The 23,944-nt window shown below is 41.0% G+C and overlaps 1 protein-coding gene and 1 non-coding gene across 5 annotated transcripts in view; both read right to left on the minus strand.

Annotated features, from left to right (window-relative positions):
* The window catches only part of MACROD2 (mono-ADP ribosylhydrolase 2), a 2,059,933-nt gene that overhangs the window by 979,667 nt on the left and 1,056,322 nt on the right, over positions 1-23,944 (minus strand). The gene's annotated exons all lie outside the window — the stretch shown is intronic.
* TRNAS-GGA (transfer RNA serine (anticodon GGA)) lies at positions 14,371-14,446 on the minus strand. The gene has a single exon. It is a non-coding gene; the product is annotated as a tRNA-Ser (tRNA).

Raw genomic sequence — 23,944 nt, forward strand, 5'->3', positions numbered from 1 at the left:
GAGAGAGCATAAGGTAATAGTTTCCGTTTTAGAAGTCATCCACGTGGGAAGGTTCAGAGATACATTTTTAAATTATCCATAAATAACTTGTCTCTCACTACAAATCAGCTCATTTGAATTTTTGTATTTTGGGGGGGGGATGCATTCAGGGCGTCACTAGAATCTATGTAAACACAATAAATTCAAATCAATAAAAAAACCCAAAATCAAAAAAAAGATGAATTTTTGTATTTTTAATTTTTTTATTGTTGTTGCTTTGCTTTAAATATTACTATTCTGTCTTGTTCCGGACAGAGTTTGCAATGGCCTAAAGGATTAAAACCACATGAAGCAGAAGAGCTAAAGGGGAAGATGTCACACCCAATCTAGTGCAGCCCAGCTCATCTGCGGGGGAGGGCCCAGGGAGGGCACAGCCTGGGGAAGGCTGGCTTGCTGAGGGCGCTGCTCGTCAGGAGGTGACGGGGACAGCAGAGTCGATGGAAGAAGGACCTCGGAGCAGTGAGGACAGAACTTGCTCAGAAATCTTGCTCTGCTGTTCTGATGGCCATTTGTCATGTTTTAGAATATTTTTCAGAAAAGCACTTTAACATAATGAAGTTCCTTCAGTCCTAATAAGATCATTTTTCACTGCTATTCTGGTAAGACAGCCCAAAATTGTGCTGTGTTATCAGCAAGAAGGAAAGAAGGGAAAAAAAAGTAGTCTGGGGAGAAATCAACCCAGGGAACATCAGAATGAGCCGACGGGTCTGAAGCAGCTCTGCAGAGCACCGATCTGTGGGCAACGGTGATTTTTCTCTGCTTGGCTACAGCCTCATTTTCACATGTATAGACACCCACACAGGTGATTTGTGAATTTATTAATCAGAGAATGATTTGTAAATTGATTTAAGAAGTAAACCAAGGAAGAAATTCAGGTCTCACAATACAACTATGCATCACTTAGTAGATGGGGGTATGTCTGAGAAATTCGTCATTGTGCAAACATCATAGATACCCTCGCACACTATGGTAACTACACACTTGGCTATATGAGACAGCCTATTGCTCCTAGGGTATAAACCTTACAGCACATTATTTTACCAAATGCTATAGGCAGTTGTAACCAGTGATATTTATGTAACTAAACATATCTGAACGTAGAGGATGTAAAGTAAAAATGCTGTTTAATAAGATTTAAATGTGGCCCTGGCTAGTGGCTCAGTAGATAGTGTTATCCCAGCATATGGATGTCCCAGGTTTGATTCCCAGTCAGGGTACATAGGAGAAGCACACATGAACATGCTTCTCTCCCCTTCTCTCTCCCCATTCTCTCCCTCTTCCCCCCCCCCCCGCAGTCAGTGGCCTGATTGAATCCAGTGTGGCCCTGGGCCCTGAGAATAGCTCCATTGGAGGGCATCAGCCTCAGGCACTAAAAATAGCTCAGTAATTGAGCATAGGCCCCAGATGGGGTTGCTGGGTGGATCCCAGTCAGGGCACATGCGGGAATCTGCCTCACTATCTGCTTTTCTCTCACCTAAAATAATAATAACAATTTAAGTGTATACCTGTATAGGGCACTTACCATGAACAGAGCCCGCAGATCTGGAAGTTGCTCTGCATAAACGAGTGAGCACGTGATGAGTGAGGGGGAAATCTAGGACGGTACTGCACACCGCTGTAGACTTTATAGACATTGTATACTTAGGCTACACTACACTTATCATTTTCCTTTCTTCAATAACAAATTAATCATCACTTACTGTAACTTGCTTTACTTTATAAATGTTTAAATATATTTTAACCTTTTGACTCTTACAATGGCTTAAAGCATTGAACAGTTATACAAAATATTTTCTTTCTTTATATCCTTATAAGATTTTTTTCTATTTTCTATTTTTATTTATTTTTAAAAATTTTTTTGTTACAAACTAAATACAAACACACACCCACTAGCCTAGGCCTAGACAGGGCCAGGATTATCCACCTCACTATCTTCCACCTCCATACCTTAATCCACTGGGAGGTATTCAGAGCAATAACAGGCACAGAGCTGTCCTGTTCTACGACAACAGAGGCTTCAGGAACACCCTGGAAGGATCTGCCTGAGGCCCTTCTAGAGGAGGAGTCACTCCTTTCAGAAATGTGTGCATAAGGGTTTGTTTCCTTCTTTCATCATAGATTTACTTGTAAGCAAATCATGTACCATGAACACTCCTCTCTGTTAATGAAAACCATTCAATGTTGGGGGTCTATGTTTTCAGACTTTTTAAGGAGTTTGTTGGGAGTCTGACAAAGCTTCTGCTAAACCCTACACTAAATTTCCTTGAGGTTCTTGCTTTTCTTCTCCTGCAGTTTCTTTTCTCTTGCCTCTTCTTCCCCTATGTGTTCCTGTTCCAGTTCCAACAGCCCATCAGTCAGTCCCTCAGGCACCACCTCTAGGAGCTCCTCAGTGTCATCCTCACCCACACCCAGCTTAAAGATGTTGTCATCTCAGCCACAGCCTTGTTGATTTTTGCCACCTCCTTGATGTTGGCAAATCCTTTGAAGTTGTGAATGAACCTCTTGAGTGTTTCCTTCTAGATGCCATTCATACACTTCTTGGTGACATCACATTAAAGCCCAAGCCAGGTCCTTGAGTCAGTCATAGGTGTGGTAATCCTTCCAGAATTGAATCAGTGTCTTCTCATGTCTTCCTCAGGTAACGCAGTGGCCTGGGCAAAGGTCCTCCTCAAGTAATAGGCCTTAAAAGCTGCTATGAATTCTAGATCTGTTGGTTAGATCAAAGAGGTGGTATTTGGAAAGAGAAACACCACTTTGATCTTGGGATGAAGACCACCAATAAAAGATGTCTAGGAGCATTCTCAACAAGAAGCAAAATCTTGAAAGGCTTGTTATTCTTCAAACAGCAAGTCTCTGTTTTGCTGACATGACAATTCAGGAGGGCATCTTGGAAGAAGAGTCAGGGCATCATGACTTCCTGTTGCTCCCACAAGACACTGTCTGTGTGTGCTCACTGATGCGTGTGAAGACCCTGGGGCTTCTCACTATGCCACATCACAGAGGGTTTCAACTTGTAGCCTTCAACAGTGCCCCCAAGCAAGACATTTATCCTGTCTTTAAAAGCCTTAACACCCAGCATTGACTTGGTCTAATTATAAATGAAAGTTCCTGTCAGTATCCATTTCCAAAGTCGGAAGGTTTTATTCATCTTGAATATTGGCGTGGGTATGTGATTTTTCTCCACCACCAGCTTATCTAGTTTCCAAAAACCCTTCAGCCACCTTCCTGTCACCACACATGATGGAATGAAGAACTACCCTTGAACCACTTAAACCATCCAGAGCTAGTGGTAAATTCAACATCATAGTTGGGTCCCATCTTTTCTTTTGAAATTGCAGATGTTCTGCATTGCTTGTGATTATCATGGTGCTGAGAGGGACACACTTCTGTCCCTGGTCTTCAATCCAGGTCACAGAAGTTTCCCCATGTCTGATACAGGCTCTTCTCAAATGTTTATTAGTCTCCTTGCCTTCAGTGAAGCAGGTTCCTTGGCAGTTTCCATCACTTTCTTCCTGTTCTCCAGGATCATATCGATGGTGGGATGGGGCATGCCTGACTAGCAAGCAATAGCCATCACTAATTTTCCACCTCTGATGTCCTTAGTCAGTTACACTTCTGTTTCCGGGTCAGTCATTTAACATGGCCTCTTACTGGCAACATTAGCAGTAGATTTTGCATGCTTAACAAAGAAAAAATGGTCCAATCAAGAGACAGTATGTCTGAGGCCAGGGTAACATGGCATACCAGTTTAGATAAGTATTTTTAATATAAATAGAAAGAGTAAACTCTAAAAATAATGATAAAAAGTATAGTGAATACATAAACCAGTAACACAGTCACTTCTTATCCTTATCAGGTATGTGCTGTACTGTTAGACAACTGGCAGCAGAGTAGGTTTCTATCAGCATCAGCACAAGCATGTCAGTGTGCATTGCAGGACAATGTTAACAAGGCTACCACATCGCCAGGCGATGGGAATTTTCAACTCCATTATAATTTCATGGGACCACCATCACATATGCAGTGTGTCGTTGACTAAAACTTCATTATGTGGCACATGACTGTAGCTTCGCCTGACACGCTAGACCGAATGTGTCTTGAGCAGGATGTAAAAATACCCATAACACTATTTCTCCTCCAGGTATTAAAAATGTGCAGCAAATCCTTCACTTCTCATTTTCTACAAAGGCCATGAGCATGAGTGACACATCCATTATCATGGCTGAGTGAACCTGGGTGGGGGAAGAAGACAGGCAAGGCCAGGGTGCTCTGACAGAGGCAGGCAAGGTGCCCTGCTGTACTGGGCGCTTTGGGTTCCCGGGCTGAAGTGCTATCCTCAGGCATTGTTTTGAGAAGTATTAAAAATATAACTGAGTGGAGCTGAGTGTTACCTGTAAACATGTACCCTGGGTACAGTGAAGGCCATGTTAAACTTCTTATCGATACATCTTTCTCAGTTGTTGCACACCTTAAATAACCCCCCTTTTTTGTTGTTCTACATCAGCTCACCTATTATTAGGTTCTCTTAGAAACTGGTGCACTGGGAATTCCTTGTGTGATAAAAGGTTGTGATGTAGGACTTTAAAAGCTTCAATTCAGTTAGTCTCAATTGTTTTCAACCACACATTAATGTTTTATAGAAAATTCTTACATCGCTCCATGGCTCAAATGCTGCAGTTGAACACTGATTTATTTTTAGACGATACTTAGAATATGCATAAATATTATTGAATATGCCTATGGATACACAACTGCATGGGATGTTATAATCATTAGAGCCCCGACAAGAAACAGATGGCACTTTCAAATTGAGTCATTTAAAAGCGGTTAGTAAAGAGACCATTTCCAAAGGTGTGGGGAGGGCTAGCGCCGTTCCCTCAGGCTGGTAAACACGGCCCTGTCCCTACCACAGCCCAAAAAGCATGAGGAGAAGGAACAGTTACTGATGTGGAGACAGAAACAAGACATAAACACCTCACCTTTATTCTCCTCCCCTCCTTGAATTTCCTGCTGGTGCTCATCACAGACCAGACCCAATAGGAAGCCGGAAGGCAGGGAAGCCCATTGAGACAGCCTATGTAAATCACTCTCCATGGGCAAACAGAAGACCTCCAGCAGAGATGTACGCACTGACTTGGGAGGAAGTGTGTGTTTAATTCAGGTAACAGGAATAATCTTTATTATCGGATTTTGAATGTCAAAACCAAACACTCCAAGGGCATGAAGACTTAGCACGATGTCTTGGCCAGAATCAGGATACAGACAGAGTGTTGGCGAGAAGCAGAGTGGGGGAGACAGAGCTTCCGTCCACTGTCCACAGACCACAAGGATTCTCTTCAGTTGAGGGAGAGAGGAAAGAGAAGAAGTGATCAGTGAAGGAAGATCTGCAGGTCCAGAAGGAGAGAAGCCTGTGTCCATCTTCCAAAAGGAGGTACTGTGCTCAGGAGGAGACAGCCTCGGAAAGGGACTATGAGTGTGCAGCACTGTGGCGAAGTGCAGACCGCTCAGGCAGGGGAAGGAAGCCAAGTGCAAAACAGCAGGGAGCGGTGGGGACTGTGTGGACCGAGTCCATGTCCCGCACACGGGGCAGCACCAGCCGGCTGCATGCGGAGCACCCCAGAGTTGATGCGTTTTTAACTTTTTAAATTTTTTTTTCTGAAGCTGGAAACGGGGAGAGACAGTCAGACAGACTCCCGCATGCGCCCGACCGGGATCCACCTGGCACGCCCACCAGGGGCGACGCTCTGCCCACCAGAGGGTGATGCTCTGCCCCTCGGGGGCAACGCTCTGCCACGACCAGAGCCACTCTAGCGCCTGGGGCAGAGGCCAAGGAGCCATCCCCAGTGCCCGGGCCATCTTTGGCCACTCCAATGGAGCCTCGCTGCAGGAGGGGAAGAGAGAAACAGAGAGGAAGGGGGGGTGGAGAAGCAAGTGGGCGCTTCTCCTATGTGCCCTGGCCGGGAATCGAACCCGGGTCCCCCACACGCCAGGCCGACGCTCTACTGCTGAGCCAACCGGCCAGGGTCCATTTTTAACTTTTTAAGAGATACAAGAAAACTAGATAATTCAAGTAAAACTTCCAGATTCTTAGCATTTGTTGAGCTTTAAAAGAAGTGTGGAGCACATCAGTACACTCTCTGGTCCTAAGTAGATGAAGTTCTAGAGGCTGGGCTGGGCCCTACGATGGACGCCAAAGCAGCAGGGAGGTTTGCTAGACCTCGGGGCCATGTGGACAGAAATGAAAAACATGTCCAAGTATACTTACAACCAAGGAACAGGGGCCTGCTTCTCCAGGTCCTGACTCAACACAAGCTTTAAGAAATAATGCCAGAACCCAGAAAAGGTGAAAGGAATGCACAACAATTGAGCTAAAACATATGCCCTATGTGTGTGTGGAATGAGGACCCAGGCAGAAACAGCACTGTAGAAAAATAAAGCAGTCGTCACTCATCCATATTCCCTTCCCTCAGCAAGACCTGGCTTTACATTTGCAAAGCATACTCCGGGCTTCCTGCAGACGAGTTCCACCAGCCTGTGGGAGGGAAGTGAGCAGAGCTGATCAGGATCTGCTGTTTCTATTCTATGTAACTATCATCTTGCTGACACTGCTGATGGGATTTCAGGTGCTGTGACAGGGATCTCCCTGGTTCATCCATAATTCTGAGACGGGGGATTGTGGGTAAGAGATGACTATACTGAGAGGATTCAGACTCTGGCCCTGGAGTGGCCATAACAATGTGGGACCTAGAATGAGGTGCTTCTTTTCTGCTTGACCCGCTGAACACTAAGGTCCCAGCCATTGCACTGTCAGAAGCTACAAGTGATCAGTAGTGGTCTACTGAAGATGAATAAGCAGTCGGTAAATAACAGCTTATCATTATTTTAGAATAACTGATTCTTCCAAATATAAATTCAGCTTTTCTTTTTGCAGAATGAGATTAGCTATTTCCTTGTCTCTGCTAGAAACTGTTGAAATTTATACATCTCTTCTGCATTTTCCCTCTCTTTCACCAATCAGCACATTCTCTGAAAGATAGGGTATGAAAAATAGCCTGCAGAATTTCACTTTCTGCTTCTCATGGAGTAATATATACCTCTCCCAAAACAAAACACATTCTTGTTTTTTTTTATTTTCCTTTCATGGGTGAAGTCTAAGGACCAGGAACCACGTGTTTAATACTCATGATTTGGGTCTCCACACTTTTTGGAAAGCCTGTCCCCAAGTCTGTTGCCCTGAATTGCACCCAGATCTCCAGTCCCTGGAAGTCTGCACGCACGCACAGCAATGTCAGTGCCACGTATTTTTCTATCCTTTGAACACCTGCTCTAGCCTATGAGGCTAACTCTATGTTAAATTATAACATTGTGTAGTATTGCATACTGAAGTGGAACATTTCAATGTTAAAACATAAAGTAGCAATAATAGAGAAATTAAGTACTCAATGGCAAGAAACAATATTTAAAAAAAAAAAAAAACTAAGAAAAACATGCAAAATTTAGGAAATCTTAAAAATTCTTATTTTTAGATAATTTATGAAATCCTTTTAAAAATCTAGAGGTAGGTGTTTTTCTGAAATTGGAAATGTGAGCCAATATGGGCATTCAGAATTTTGCTCAATATTGAGCAGATGTTAATATTATTGAGGAAATTATTCTGGCCAAGAGATGTCCTCCAATGACTGGGAACTTGATATAAACAAAAGTTTGTTCATGTTTTTTTCTGGCTGTAAGTAGCATCATGGAGAAATCTTGACTTCGTCTTCAGATAGAGATCACCAACTATCAGGTTACGATATTTAAAACCACAGTATTCTCTGAAATGAGACAATAACAAAGCTCATACTTAAAAACCAATTATAATGTCCAGAATGCATATGATATGTCATATCAGTAAATGAGATGAACTGCAAGAATTTCCACCAAAAGTAAGTTCCAAAAGAATGAAAAAATGCAAGGGTTCACCTACTCCAATCAATCACTAATACTTCTGGCAGACTCTATCTCCACCCAAGGCGTCTAACAGCAGCCATAAACACATAGTGCAGCTCAACATCTGAACTTCATAATTGGATGAGAGTGTTAAAAGCCAAGACTCCAGAGTTACTTAAATGTATTACAAATATTACAAATTGCCACAATGAACATTTCAACCCAGAAAATACTGAGCAGAGCTAAGAGCTTGCTCGGTAATAAGGAAAATAAGCTATCTGCTGAACAATGCTCCAATGGGGCTAGAGAAGCCTTTTTTAAATCCACAAAGGAAAACTATACATGAGGAGTGACAAAGGGCAGAAAAAATAGCAATCCATGGAGGGTTGGGAGGCTGAAATTTGAGTCAAGGGTCCCCTAAAGACACAGCCTCACCTTTGTTCTGACTGGCTGCTGTGAAAGTCCACTTCAGTACAATCCCACCAGTAGAAATACAGTCCTACAAAATCCCAAGCTAAAGACTACGCCATTGGAATAGAGGGTGAGGAATGGAGACAGGTGGCGGATGAAGCCATTGTCACTATGTGTACGCTATGTTTAAGGAGCAGAGAGAAGAAGTAGACCTGACGAAATATACTGTTGAAGAGGGCTGCATTAGGGCACTGGGAAATGAGGGAATCACACCTTGGCACAGTTCCAAGAAAACAGACTTTCCCACCCCCCAAAAAATATGGGCAATGTTTCACATCTGAAAAGACCTACCTAAACTTTTGGATAATTAATGCCACTAAATGGTATCAGCAAAGATTCTGAGACATGTAGCACTCCAGAATCTTTGAGAGCATCTAGAACCTTATATCAACTAGATTCAGATAATGGCATTCTTATTTTGGAAAACTTACTCTTAGATTAAAAAAAAAATGATGAAAGCCCTGTTGCCCTCTCTCTTACCCCTAGCAAACACTAAGGTGACTTTCTGCTTATGTGTCTGTTACTCCTTTTCCTTAATGCCCCTCAACTTCCTCTGAAATCTGACACTGTGCTTTGTTAAATGGCTTACCTCTACTAGGCCCTCAAGTATATTCTCTGCCTGCAGATTTGTGTGATCCAATCACACACATTGATAATGAATGGCTACTTTACTCCATATCGTCATTTTTCCTGATCTTTACTTCACCTGATTCACTCCCAGGAGACAGCATCAGTACATCATCTCTCATCTTCCCAACTAAGGCAGCACCAAAACATGTCGTTAGAGCAGCCAACTAAGAACCATCACTTGCTTCCAGATTGGCCAGGCCTGAGCTTATTCTTGTGAGGTACAGCTGGGTCCACTACATTGAACTCAGATTCTAAATAACAAGTGAAACACGATCTGAAACGTATTTAAGAAGTTATAGATCTTTGCTCCAACCATAGTAGAATCACATACATCAACAAGAGGCCTTTGGCCATTCACATTCATAGGTTTATCCTATATTTTACAATTTCCTTGGCCACAATCAATAACAGAAACCAGAAATAAAACCCAAGAGAAATACAATGCTAACCTCAAAAACTTTTGGAAAGAATTCCTTGATGAATAAATTGAAAGCTCTCCCCAGTTGTAAATAAATCTTCATTTACAACTAGAAGACCTTGTTTCCTCCTTTATAAATAAGATTTTACTACATAGTCTTTTATTGAAATGGTTGGAAATAGAAGTCAACCATACACATAAATTAGTTTTGAGGTGAAAATTATACAAAGATATACATGCCATTTAAAATGTTAATATTACTATTTTCAGTCACACCAAAGAATAGGTAAATGATGGATGAAGATATAAGATTATTTCTTATGTCCTAATAATATGTTACTAACTAGCTGGCAAATATTCCAAGTATTTTACATACATTATGTATCTCATTTACTACTTTTGAAAACCTTGTTAAGTAGAGATTTCCGCTCCCATTTTATAGATAAAGAAACTAATGAATAGATAATATGATTGATAGATGGTTAGGACAAAATTTGAAGCCTGAATAGCCATTGGGTGGGCTAAAAAAATAAGATTATTATGCTAAGTGAAATAAGCCAGTCAGAGAAAGACAAGTACCATATTATTTCACTTATATTTGGAATCTATTGAACAAAATAAACAAAGTAGAAATGGACTGAGAGCTATCAGAGGGGATGAGTCAGGGGCTGGGTGAAGGTTGAAGAGATTAAGCAAAGAAAAAAACTTATAGGCTGACCAGTGCAGTGAACAGAGTGCCGACCTGGGACACTGAGGACCCAGGTTTGCAACCCCAAGGTCAGCTTGAGCGTGGGGTCATAGATATGACACCGTGTTCACTGGCTTGAGCCCAAGGTTGCTGGCTTGAGCCTAAGGTCACTGGCTTGAGCAAGGGGTCACTCACTCTGCTGTAGCCCCCCGGTCAAGGCACATATTAGAAAGCAATCAATGAACAACTAAGGTGTCGCAACTATAAGATAATGCTTCTCATCTCTCTCCCTTCCTGTCTCTCTCTCAAAAAAAATACTAGGGATATGTTTTTTATTTCATATTCAAATATGAAATCTCTCAAACAAAAAAAAAAAAAAGAAAGAAAGAAAGAAAGCCAGACAACATGGGGATTGGAGGAGTGTAAGGGGGAGGGGGAGGGGGAGGTGTTTAAAGGGGGTATAGATGGTGATGGATGGAGACTTGACTTGGGGTGAACATACAATGAAATACACAAATGATATATGTATTATAGTATTATACACCTGAAACCTATATAATTTTATTAAGCAATGTCACCCCAATAAGTTTAATAAAATTTCTTTAAAAATTAATTAAAAAATAAAATAGTTAAAAGTAAAGGCAGGGGGTAGTATCAAGGCAGGAGAAAGTGACCAAAAGAAGAGAAATCCTTCCTTTATCATGTTTGCCTCTTTTGGATTCTATCCCTAATACACTGACAAAAAGGCCAGCACATTTTCTTTCATGTACACATTACAGTCTTGGTGTATCAGCATGAGAGTCGGATTATAAAGACCCCAGTGAAGGTGTAAGGAGTGACATTTGTTCTGGATGAGGAACTGCATTTAAAAGTGCGAAATAGACTTTAAACTATATTATAGGGCCATAATAATCAAAACTGCATGGTATTGGCAGAAAAATAGACACTCAGACCAATGGAACAGAATATAAAGCCCAGAAATAAAACCACATATATATGGTCAAATAATCTTTGATAAAGGGGCCAACAACACAAAATGGAGAAAAGAAAGCCTCTTCAACAAATGGTGTTGGGAAAACTGGAAAGCCACATGCAAAAGAATGAAACTCGACTACAGCCTGTCCCCGTGTACTAAAATTAATTCAAAATGGATCAAAGACCTAAATATAAGATCTGAAACAATAAAGTACATAGAAGAAGACATAGGTACTAAACTCATGGATCTGGGTTTTAAAGAACATTTTATGAACTTGACTCCAATGGCAAGAGAAGTGAAGGCAAAGATAAATGAATGGGACTACATCAGAATTAAAAGTTTTTGCTTAGCAAGAGAAACTGATATCAAAATAAACAGACAGCCAACTAAATGGGAACTGATATTTTCAAATGACAGCTCAGATAAGGGCCTAATATCCAAAATTTACAAAGAACTCATAAAACTCAACAACAAACAAACAAACAATCCAATAAAAAAATGGGAAGAGGACATGAACAGACACTTCTCCCAGGAAGAAATACAAATGGCCAACAGATATATGAAAAGATGCTCAGCTTCATTAGTTATTAGAGAAATGCAAATCAAAACTACAATGAGATACCACCTCACCCCTGTTAGATTAGCTATTATCAACAAGTCGGGTAATAACAAATGTTGGAGAGGCTGTGGAGAAAAAGGAACCCTCATACACTGTTGGTGGGAATGTAAAGTAGTACAACCACTATGGAGGAAAGTATGGTGGTTCCTCAAAAAACTGCAAATAGAACTACCTTATGACCCAGCAATCCCTCTACTGGGTATATACCCCAAAACCTCAGAATCATTGATACGTAAAGACACATGTAGCCCCATGTTCATAGCAGCATTGTTCACAGTGGCCAAGACATGGAAACAACCAAAAAGCCCTTCAATAGAGGATTGGATAAAGAAGATGTGGCACATATACACTATGGAATACTACTCAGCCATAAGAAATGATGACATTAGATCATTTATAGCAAAATGGTGGGATCTTGATAACATTATACGGAGTGAAATAAGTAAGTCAGAAAAAAACAAGAACTACATGATTCCATACATTGGTGGAACATAAAAACGAGACTAAGAGACATGGACAAGAGTGTGGTGGTTACCAGGGGTGGGGGGAGGGAGGACGCAGGAGGGAGGGAGGGAGAGATTTAGGGGGAGGGGGAGGGGCACAGAGAAAACTAGATAGAGGGTGACGGAGGACAATCTGACTCTGGGCGAGGGGTATGCAACATAATTTAATGACAAGATAACCTAGACATGTTTTTCTTTGAATATATGTACCCTGAATTATTAATGTCATCCCATTAACATTAATAAAAATTTATAAAAAAAAAAAAAAAAAAGTGCGAAATAAGGAAATGCGGCATAATTCTCCACCTTAATTATTTTTTTCCTGCAAGGTTTCAAGAAAAGAATTTGAGGAACATATGGGTTTTGAGGGTCTTTCACCAATAGCCATTAAAATCCTCCAATTTCCTCATATCAGTTTTAGGGACTGAGCCCCTAAAATCAAGTTAATTTTCCAAACTGGTTGACTTCAATTAAAAAAAAATGGAAAGAGGTTATTTCTAGTGCTATAATGCAGCGAGGGATAACAAAGCTTCTGAGCACAAACCACATGTAAGTAAGCAGGCATCTGTTCTCTATAATGAGCAAAAAATCAGAGAAGCTTCGGCTTTTTGATCTTCACACTTTTGGTATAGTCAGTGCTAAATGAATTTCACTTGTCTATGTGCCAAATTCTGAAACTGCTTGTCGAAAATGGGGTTTCTCTAACTATACAACTTTGGGTACAAAATGGTAATATTGACATTTTGTGTGTGAAAGTTAAACACTGACTTTAGTTAATGTTGAAATAAACTTTTACCTAAATTACAGTGAGCACAGAACTCCTGAGCTAAATGGGGCCTGATCATTAGGTCGAGCAGTGGTTCTCAAACTTTAGTGTGTATCTGATACACCTGCAGGACCTCTTAAAGTGCAGATTGCTGGACTGCATCCCGGAGTTTCTGATTCCATAGGTGTGGGGGGGAGCCCAGTACTTTGCACATCTGACATGGTGCCTATTAATGCTGAGGGTGCTGATATGGGAACACACTTTGAGAATCACTGAAGTAGACAAAGGGGAGGTAAATGGTCCTAATAGTCTACTGGAACCACCTCTTACCTAATGTTTATATGAAAACATTATCAATCAAAACTTACTGGTTGTCTTTCCAAAGATAATACTGATCCAAGAAGATCGGTCATATTTGAATTTGAAAGAAAAAACATATCCCTAGTATCATTTTTGAGAGATAAGATCTAATGATTAATTATAAATACATGTACAACTCATACATGTAGGCAAAGAGAATTAAATTATTTATTTGTGCTTTATCGTCCCTCCATTGCTCACTCATCCATTTCGCCACACAAGAGGAGAGGGCTAATTAATTGTCCACTCCCCTTTCCTTGAACTTGGGTGTTACTCCACTGAAAACAGAAGTTGCCTCAGAGAGCTGGCCTGTTTGGGTTTAGTTTCCACTGAAGCCTGATGTCCCACAGAAGAACTGTGCAGGAAGAATAGGGGGGTGTGAGGCTGGCAGTGTAAGAGAAGGAAACACCCATGGACAGGAAGGGACAAGAGTTTGCAGATCCTTAAGATTCCATGGCAAACTCCAGGGAAGTGAGAAAATGATTCATCAATCCTTGGAACAAGATCTCTTGGCCTAGTTAAAGGCCCTGTGGCCCCCTGGCCTGAGCTCAATACAAATAAATGCCCACGTCTCCCTGGGGCAATGAGGGGCAGACACTGATGGTCTCAGCAGCCTTCAGGATAGAATTTAGCTGTGCCCCATTTTCTTTTTCTTTTTTTTTTTTTCTTTTTTCTGAAGCTGGAAACGGGGAGAGACAGTCAAACAGACTCCCACATGCGCCCGACCAGGATCCACCTGGCACGCCCACCAGGGGCGACGCTCTGCCCACCAGGGGGCGATGCTCTGCCCCTCCAGGGCGTCGCTCTGCCGCGACCAGAGCCATTCTAGCGCCTGGGGCAGAGGCCAAGGAGCCATCCCCAGAACCTGGGCCATCTTTGCTCCAATGGAGCCTCGCTGTGGGAGGGGAAGAGAGAAACGGAGAGGAAGGAGAGGGGGAGGGGTGGAGAAGCAGATGGGCGCTTCTCCTGTGTGCCCTGGCCGGGAATCGAACCCGGGACTTCTGCACTCCAGGCTGACGCTCTACCACTGAGCCAACCGGCCAAGGCCTGTGCCCCATTTTCTAGGTATGAGATAAGTGCCTCAGTGGGCTTAGAGAGAAACAGGAAGTTCCTTAAGGACTGGAATTGATTTCTTTTCCTGACAGTGGAGAAGGATGGAGAAGAAGTAGGTGGTAGAGTCAGGGTAAGACTAGATTATATTTAAAAAAAAAAAGGGGGTTTTCTTGTATGCCCAAATTTAATTGCAAATTTATACCTACTCAATATTTTTAAAAATTAGTTCATACCCACTCTCTCTATATTTTTAAATTAGTAAATTGCCTATATGATGAGAAAATGATTCTTTTAAAAGGGCGATAATTTATTGTGTTTACATAGATTCTAGTGTCGCCCCAAATGCATCCCCCCTCCCCTGTATTCCCCTCAACATCTCCCTTGTCCCCTTCCCAACATCTCCCTCCCCCCCTTCCCTTCAGGTTTATCCCATCCTATCATCCAAAAAGGGTGATAAAATTAAAAAAATAATTAAGATTAAATGTTTAAAAATGTGCAAGACACATGAGAGAAAAACTACAAAACCTTAAGAACAGTGAACACACACAAAGCAATGATTTGAATTGAGAGATAAAACCGTGTTACTATGTGGGAAAAGTCCATATTAGAAGGACGTCAATTCTCTTCAACATGTAACTTTAATTCAATTCCAACTAGATTTTTGGGGGGTGGAGGGGAGAACTTGACAGAAAGGTTCTTTGTTTCTTTGGGAAAATCAGATAATTAAATCAGTTGATAGTGTTACAGAATTAACAGACCAATGGGTCAGAATGTGAATTTCTTCATAAATCTACATGCCTATCTCTATCTCTATGTATTTCTTCCTTGTTCTTCTATTTATTGTGGTGATACTAGTTAATAAAATTATACTGATTTCAGGAGCTCAATTCTACAACACATCATCTGTACACTGTATTGTGTGTTCACCACCCCAAGTCAAGTCTCCGTCCATCACCATCTAACCCTTCTCCACCTCTCCTGTATTTATCTCTGTCTCTCTCTATATATATAATTAACTAATAATTTGAGAAAAAAATAAAAACTTCCCCAACATAAAGTACACCAAAATATATTTAAGAAGGACCAAAGATACAAATGCAGAGAGATGAAACCATACTTGATAAAAATAGGGTCAGGAGGGGGGCTTACAAAAACACAGCACTACAGACAAAAGAAACCATTTCTATAAACCAAAGGGAAGAAAATATAAACAAAATTAACAGAAAACTGACCATAAAATGTTTGCAACACGTGTGAGTGTTAACTAATAAATACCTTTACTAACAAAATACCTATAAATCAGTAAGAAAATATAAATACTAAACAGAATAGGCAATGTTTTGGGGAAGCTGTAAATGTCAGATAAGCCTTGAACAGGTGTTCATCTTCACAAATTATTAAAGGAATTGAAAGTGAAATCATCATGTCATGCCAATTTCTGCCTACCAAATCAACACCAACCTTTTCTTTTTTTTAATTTTTATTGATTTTAATGTATTGTGTTTACATAATTCAAGTGTCCCACCAAATATATCTCGCCCCACCCACCCCCATGTTCCTCTCTACATCCCCCTTGCCCTCTCCCCTCAACAGTGGTCTATTTCTGAGTTCTCTGTTCTGTTCCATTGATCTGTATGCCTGTTCTTAGGTCAGTACCAAGCTGTTTTGAGTACAATGGCCTTGTAGTATAAGTTGATATTAGGAAATGTGATACCACCCACTTTATTTTTCTTCTTCAAGATTGCTGAGGCTGCCTGACCAGGCGGTGGTGCTGGGATGTGGAAGACCCAGGTTCGAGACCCCGAGGTTGCCAGCTTGAGCACGGGCTCATCTGGCTTGAGCATAAAGCTCACCAGCTTGGACCCAAGGTCACTGATTTGAGCAAGGGGTTACTCAGTCTGCTGAAGGCCCACAGTCAAGGCACATATGAGAAAGCAATCAATGAACAACTAAGGTGTCGCAACGAAAAACTGATGATTGATGCTTCTCATCTCTCTCCGTTCCTGTCTGTCTGTCCCTATCTATCCCTCTCTCTGACTCTATCTCTGTCCCTGTAAAAAAAAAAAAAGGGAGAAGCATATATAAAAATATATTTAAAAAGATTGCTGAGGCTATTCGTGTTCTTATTTGGTTCCATGTAAATTTTTGGAATATTTTGTTCTATATCTTTGAAGTATGCCATTGGTATTTTAATAGGGATTGCACTGAATTTATACATTGCTTTGGGTAATACATACATTTTAATGATGTTTATTCTTCTTATCTATGAACATGGTATATGCTTCCACTTGTTTGTATCTTCCTTGATTTCTTTAATAAATGTTTTATAATTTTCCGAGTACAAGTCTTTAATCTCCCTGGTTAAATTTACTCCTATGTATTTTATTGTTTTTGTTGCAATAGTGAAGGGGATTGTTTTCTTAATTTCTCTTTCAGACAGTTCATTGTTGGTGTATAAAAATGCCTCTGATTTCTGAATATTAAATTTTATATCCTGCCACTTTGCTGAATTCATTTATCAGGTCCTGTAGTTTATGACCGAGACTTTAGAGTTTTCTATGTAAAGTATCATACATAAGCAAATAATAATATTTTTAGTTCCTCTTTTCCAATTTGGATGCCCTTTATTTCTTCTTGACTGATTGCTGTGGCTAGAACTTCCAGAACTATGTTGAATAAGAGTGGTGAAAGGGGCCACCCCTGCCTTGTTCCTGATCTTAAGGGCATTGCTTTTAATTTTTGCCCATTGAGTATAATATTGGTTGTGGGTTTCATAAAAGGCCTTTATCATGTTGAGGTATGTTACCTGTATTCCCACTTTGCTGAGAGTTTTGATCATAAATGGGTGCTAGATTTTATAAAATGCTTTTTCTGCATCTATTGATATTATCATGTGATTTTCTCCTTCCTTTTGTTTATATAATAAATCGCATTGATTGATTTGCAAATATTGTACCAGCCTTGCCTTCCCAAAATAAATCCCACTTGATCATGATGTATAATTTTTTTTCTAAATTCATCAAGGATATTGGCCTATAGTTTTCTTTCTTTGTAGTGTCTTTACCTGGTTTTAGAATGAGGATTATGCTCATCTCATAAAAGAAGCTTGAAAGTCTTCCCTCTTCTTGAATTTTTTGAAATAGCTTGAGAAAGATAGAAGTTTATTCTTCTTTGAATATTTGGTAGAATTTGCCTGTGAAGCCATCTGGCCCAGGGCTTTTGTTTGTTGGGAGTTTTTGATAACCAGTTCAATTTCATTTGTTGTAATCGGGTGTTTAGGTTTTCTGATTCTTCCAGATTGATTTTTGAAAGATTATGTTTCAAGGAATTTGTCCATTTCACCTAGGTTGTTTAATTTTTTAGCATGCACTTTTTCATAGTATTTTCTTACAATCCTTTGTGTTTCTGCTGTGTCAGTTGTTACTTTTCCACTCTGAATTCTAATTTTATTTATTTGAGTCCTCTCTCTGTTTTTCTTGGTGAGTCTGGTTAAAAGTTTATCAATCTTCTTTACCTTTTCAAAGAAATACCTCTTGGTTTCATTGATCCTCTGTATTGTTTTTTTACTCTCAATGTCATTTATATATGCCCTGATCTTTATTGTTTCTTTCCTTCATTTGCTCTGGGTTTTGTTTGTTGTTCTTTTTCTAGTTCTTTTAGATGCAAGGTTAAGTTGTTTATTTGGGCTTTTTCTTGCTTCTTGAGGTATGCCTGTAATGCTATGAACTTTCCTCTCAGGACTGCTTTTGCTGTGTCCCATACATTTTGAGCTGTTGTATGTTCATTTTCATTTGTTTCAAGGAAATTTTTTGTTTCTTCTTTGATCTCATTACACATTCATTATTTAATAACATGCTGTTTATTCTCCAAGTGTTTGAATGTTTTTCAGTTTTTTTACTGTAGTTGATTTCTAGTTTCATGCCATTGTGATCAGAGAAGATGCTTGATATGATTTCAATCTTCTTAAATTTATTGAGACTCATTTTGTGTCCTATCATATGGTCAATCTGAGAGAGTGTACCATGAGCACTTGAAAAGTATGTATATTCTGCTGCTTTGGGGTGAAAGGTTCTGAAGATATCTATTAAATCCAGTTGATCTACTGTGTCCTTTAAGGCTGCTGTTTCTTTGTTAATTTTCTTTCTTGAGGATCTATCCATTGATTTTAATGGGGTATTAAAATCTTTATTATAGTACTGCTGTTGATCTTGCCCTTTATGTCCATCAAAATCTGCTTTATATTATTAGGTGCTCCTATATTAGGCACATAGATATTTATTATGATTATATATTCCTGTTGGATTGTTCCCTTTATCATTACATAGTGACCTTCTTTAACCCTTACCATAGCCTTTGTTTTAAAGTCTATTTTGTCAGATATAAATATTGTTACCTCAGCTTTTTTTTTGAGTCATTTGCATGAAATATTATTTTCATTCCTTCACTTTCAGTCCATGTGTATCTTTTTTTTTGAGGTGGGTCACTTGTAGACAGCATATGTATGGGTCCTGTTTTCTTATCCATGCAGCTACCCTATGTCTTTTGATTGGAGCTTTTAATCCTTTTACATTTAAGTTTATTATAGTTATATAGTTGTTTATTGACATTTTATTCTTTAAATCTACATTCCTCTTTTACTAGATTTCTTCCCTCATTTTCTGTTTACAATAGGCCTGTTAACATTTCTTGCAGCATTGGTTTGGTTGTAATGAATTCCTTGAGTATTTTTTTGTCTCAGAAGCATTTTATTTCTCCTTCTATTTTAAATGATAGCCTTGCTGGATAAAGAAGTCTTGGTTGCAGGCTCTTGTTTTGCATTACTTTGAAAATTTCTTGTCATTCCCTTCTGGCCTCAAGTGTTTCTGTTGAAAAGTCACATGTCATCCTTATGGGGGCTCCTTTGTAGGTGATTAACTGCTTTTCTCTTGCAGCTTTTAGTATTCTTTCTTTATCTCTTAACTTTGGTATTTTAATTATGATGTGTCTTGGTGTAGGTCTCTTTGGGTTCCTCTTTAATGGGATTCTCTGTGCTTCTTGAGCCTTTGTGATTTTTTCCTTCATCAATTTATGGAAGTTTTCACTTATGATTTCTTCAATCAGGATCTCAATCCCTTGTTCTTTGTTTTCGCCTTCAGGAATCCCTATGATGTGAATGTTGTTTCTCTTCATGTTGTCACAGAGCTCTCTTAGAGTTTCCTCAGACTTTTGGAACCTCTTTTCCTTTTGCTTTTCTGCTTTTGTGCTTTCATTTATCTTGGTCTCTAAATTGCTGATTCAATCCTCTGCTTCATCCAGCCTGCTTTTAATTCCTTCTAGTGTAGTCTTCATTTCTGATATTATATTTGTCATTTCTGTCTGATTTGTTTTTATGATTTCAATGTCCTTTTTGATGCTTGCTATCTCTTTATTTAGGTGCTCATTATGTCCATTCATTTTTTTTTTGTATTTTTCCACAGCTGGAAACGGGGAGAGACAGTCAGACAGGCTCCCGCATGCACCCGACAGGGATCCACCCGGCACGCCCACCAGGAGCGACGCTCTGCCCACCAGGGGGCGATGCTCTGCCCCTCCGGGGTGTCGCTCTGTTGCAACCGGAGCCACTCTAGCACCTGGGGCAGAGGCCAAGGAGCCATCCCCAGCGCCCGGGCTATCTTTGCTTCAATGGAGCCTCAGCTGTGGGAGGGGAAGAGAGAGACAGAGAGGAAGGAGAGGGGGAGGGGTGGAGAAGCAGATGGGCGCTTCTCCTGTGTGCCCTGGCCGGGAATCGAACTTGGGACTTCTGCACGCCAGGCCAACGCTCTACCACTGAGCCAACCAGCCAGGGCCTTTCCATTCATTTTTGCTCTAAGATCCTTGAGCATCCTAACAATCATTATTTTAAACTCTGCATCCAGTATTTTGGTTATTTCCATCTCATTCAGTTCTTTTTCTGGGGATTTCTCTTGTTGATTCATTTGGATTGCATTTCTCTGTCTTCCCATTTTGTCTGTGTATAAACTGCTCCTTTGGGTGTGTTGTTTGTGTAGCTAGCAGAGTATAGGGTTGGTGTTGTCTGCCTTCAGCTTTCAGTTGTGTTGTTTTTAGATCTTCTTGGGTTGGCCTCAGCTGTTGTTTATAATCTGCTGTGGGCTACTTGCCTGCTGCTACTGCTCTTTTTGCTATTTATGTTGCCATTTTCTATGCCTTAGCTGGGTCAGGTGTAAGGAGCCCTTCCTTAAGATACCACTCTAACTAGGGTTGTTAGGTACTGAGCTGATGCTCTCCGTATCGGGCCACTGGATGTGCCAGCCCTGGACCTCCCTGGCTAGAACCTGGCACAGACTAGTGGAGGTCACTGCTTATAACTGGCCTTTAGCAACCTTCTTGGAGCTACAGGCAATCCAGAATTTGTGGCTGCCTCTGATGGGCCCAGGTGCCATTGTAAATATCAGCTGCACTCTTAGGCTGGCTTTTATGTACTCTTGGACAGTGTGTGGGGCCTCTCTATTCCCGAGGTGTGGTCTGCCTGCTGGCCTCCTGCTGCCGCCTCCTCGAGCACTCAGGCACTGGCACTGCTGGGCATGCAAGATTCAGAGCTGCTACGCTTGTCACCCCATGAACCTCTGCCCCCTCTGGTGCACGGGTCACATCGCTGGGCTCTGCCCCCTGCTGCCATGCAGGCTGCCTCACTGAGCTCTGTGGCCCCCTCCTACCCTTTGGAGGGTACTCAGCAGTGTGGTGGGGGGAAGATGTAGCCCAGACCTCAGCACTCAAAACCTGTGTCCCTGATGCGTCCCCTCCTACTAAGCAACTCTTTGCACTGATTGGAGCAGGAGAGCCTCTTTTGCATAGGATAATAGCTTCCCTTTGTTGGCTTTTGTTCTCCCAGGATATATGGCCACTTTAGGTTTGGGGAGTGACCCAGTGAAGGGGTCAGGGTGGCTGGTTCCCACAGTCTCTCCCTGTGCCCTCAATTCTATACTCTCCTCTCGCAACTCCAGTCCTCTCAGTGCTCCCTGCTCCCAGAGCCCAGGGTGAGTGGTTGTCAATGAGGTTTTCTGTGTGGTCCCTTTAAGATGGAGCCTGGGTCTGAGAGTTCTGTCTCCCTCTCACAAACTGTAACCTGGATTTTCTTTCAGCTAAATACTGTCCGTATGCCTCTTTTAGTCTCTGGGTCTCTAGGCTGGGGCTCTGGTCCTAGGGCTGAGGACCCACAACTCTCTGGGCAACCCACTCCACTGTTAAGAGACCCTCCAGGCATTCGCTCCTGGGAGTGGGGCCTCCCTTTCTATATCTCCATCCTTCCTACCAATCTCAGTGTGATCTCTTCAGTCATGCTTGGTTATAGATTCCTCCTAATTTAGTTCAAGGTTGGCTTTTCAAGATGACTATTCCCAAGGTAAGTTGTAATCCACTTGGTCCTGGGAGGTGGGAGTTGTAACGTCTGCCTATTCTATCACCATCTTCTCTCCTGGTCATTGCACTGGCCACCTGTGTCAGCTCACTAGCTGTATCCAATGGAGAAAGAAGCTCCTATCTTCAAGGCTGGAGGCAGCTTTGCATATTGGAGGCAGGGCGCCCCCACCTAGGGTTAGCCCCCCCACACACACAGAAATGGGGAGGTAGAGGAGCTGGCTCTCTTAGAGCATGTATTTCAGAATGATGGCCCTCAAGATATTTGCCTTCTCTACAGATGGCTCCCACATTTTTGAGAAGGACATCCCTGGGTCACAACGATGACAATAAATTGACACCAACCTTTTCTTAATGACAACATGCAGGGACGCAAGAATAGGAGAATGAGCTTCTGGATCCTGCTGTATGAATGGAACTGCACATCAAGAGATGTAAAATTTTATGAAAACATTACTCCAGTAATTCCACTTCAAGATGTTAGTCTTATTTAAACAATTGAGCATAAATAACCAAATCTAGTTTCTGTGATGGTCTCCACAGTGCAACCTGTACAAACAGGAGGCCCAGCTTAAATGTCCAACTCAAGTCAATCCACAGCAGAGCAGGCTTTGCAGCTGCTAAATATTTTATAAAAATATTTTGTTAACATAAAAAGATACCACTAATTTCTGTAAAGTGAAAAAAGCAGTTTAGCATGTAGAATACGATATCCTGGAGAATATAATCTTATTGTATTATTATATGCCTGTGGTTGTGTGTATTCATTTTTTTTTAAACCTCAAAATATATATGGCCAAACCAACAAAGCAAATACTCTACTGTGCTGATTTTGACAATAAAGGCTCATAATTTACATATATTTGAGACTACTTTCCTGTCTTGTTAATAACTAACCTCTAAATTTGGTATTTTATAATTGCAGTCACCCCAATTTATCAACTATACTTTGAGTCCCTCTTCAGAGCCCTGTATAAACTAAGTGAGGGCAGAGGAGGAAAGGAATGGTGAGGATGGATTCCTAGAGTGTTCCAGAAAGTGGTCCTGCTGATTTTGCAGCCTACACCTCCGGGAACACAGCATGGAGGATGACGTACCTCGCCTTGAAACACCTCAGAAACCTTATTACTGAAGGTGATACCACTCACATTCTTACTGATTACATACATTGGGAGGTTTTATGGAAAGTGTATAGAATTACAACCATCAAATTTGGTAGCAGAGTTTATGTTGCTCCTGCAAAATGTAATAATGTCTTCTTAATTCCCTAGGCTGGCAAGGCTCACACGGCATCATTTATTTATGGGTATCTACATTTTCAAACACTGTTGGGTGAAAACCAGCCCCATCAATCACTGTGACGGGCTACGTTCCTCTTGAGTTTATCTTCCTGTACATTGTGTGCCAGATTTAGTTTGCAAACCTCCAAACGAGAGAAACCTGAGTCTTGTTTAATCTTCGCAAATATAAAATGATGTTGTTAGACTATCATTTGCCATTTGAACTCTCATTCATTAATAAAACATTGGTTAAACAACAGCCTCTCCACCTTTAAACTGCTATACGCCCCTATGTCTGTTGAACCTTTAACGGATGACCTGTTTAAAAAACACGGGGGATATTTTATTCCTATTACAATTTGTGTGAAACTTGTCACCGTAGAGGACCTTTCCTCTTCTTAATGTGGACAGGTTTGTTTATTTTAATTTCCATTAGCGTCTGGGAAGACAAAAATGATGAATGATGATTCTCAAGCTATAGATTTCACAAGTCAGAGAGTCACAGTGGATGTGTTTCGCTTATCTCAAGTTATTTTATCAGGAGCACAAACACGTCCCCCCTGTTAAACATGGAGACCCCCCATTTTATTCACGTAGTAGAACCCATCTCAAGGTTACCTCAAGCTTGAAGAGAAGAAGCAAATCATGGCATCACAAGCAGATAATATAAAAAAAGTATATACCAGGCAAAGAGCAAGAAGAGAAGGTGGCAAGACAGGGTACCCTTTGAAATGACACTTTTTCCCAGTTTTCCATTTGCCCCATACCATGCTCGCTGGCCCAGCTGGGGAGGGGAGAAGGAGAAAATGCCACCAGAGGA

The sequence above is a fragment of the Saccopteryx leptura genome, chromosome 5, assembly GCF_036850995.1.
Source record: "Saccopteryx leptura isolate mSacLep1 chromosome 5, mSacLep1_pri_phased_curated, whole genome shotgun sequence".
Classification (NCBI taxonomy): domain Eukaryota; kingdom Metazoa; phylum Chordata; class Mammalia; order Chiroptera; family Emballonuridae; genus Saccopteryx; species Saccopteryx leptura.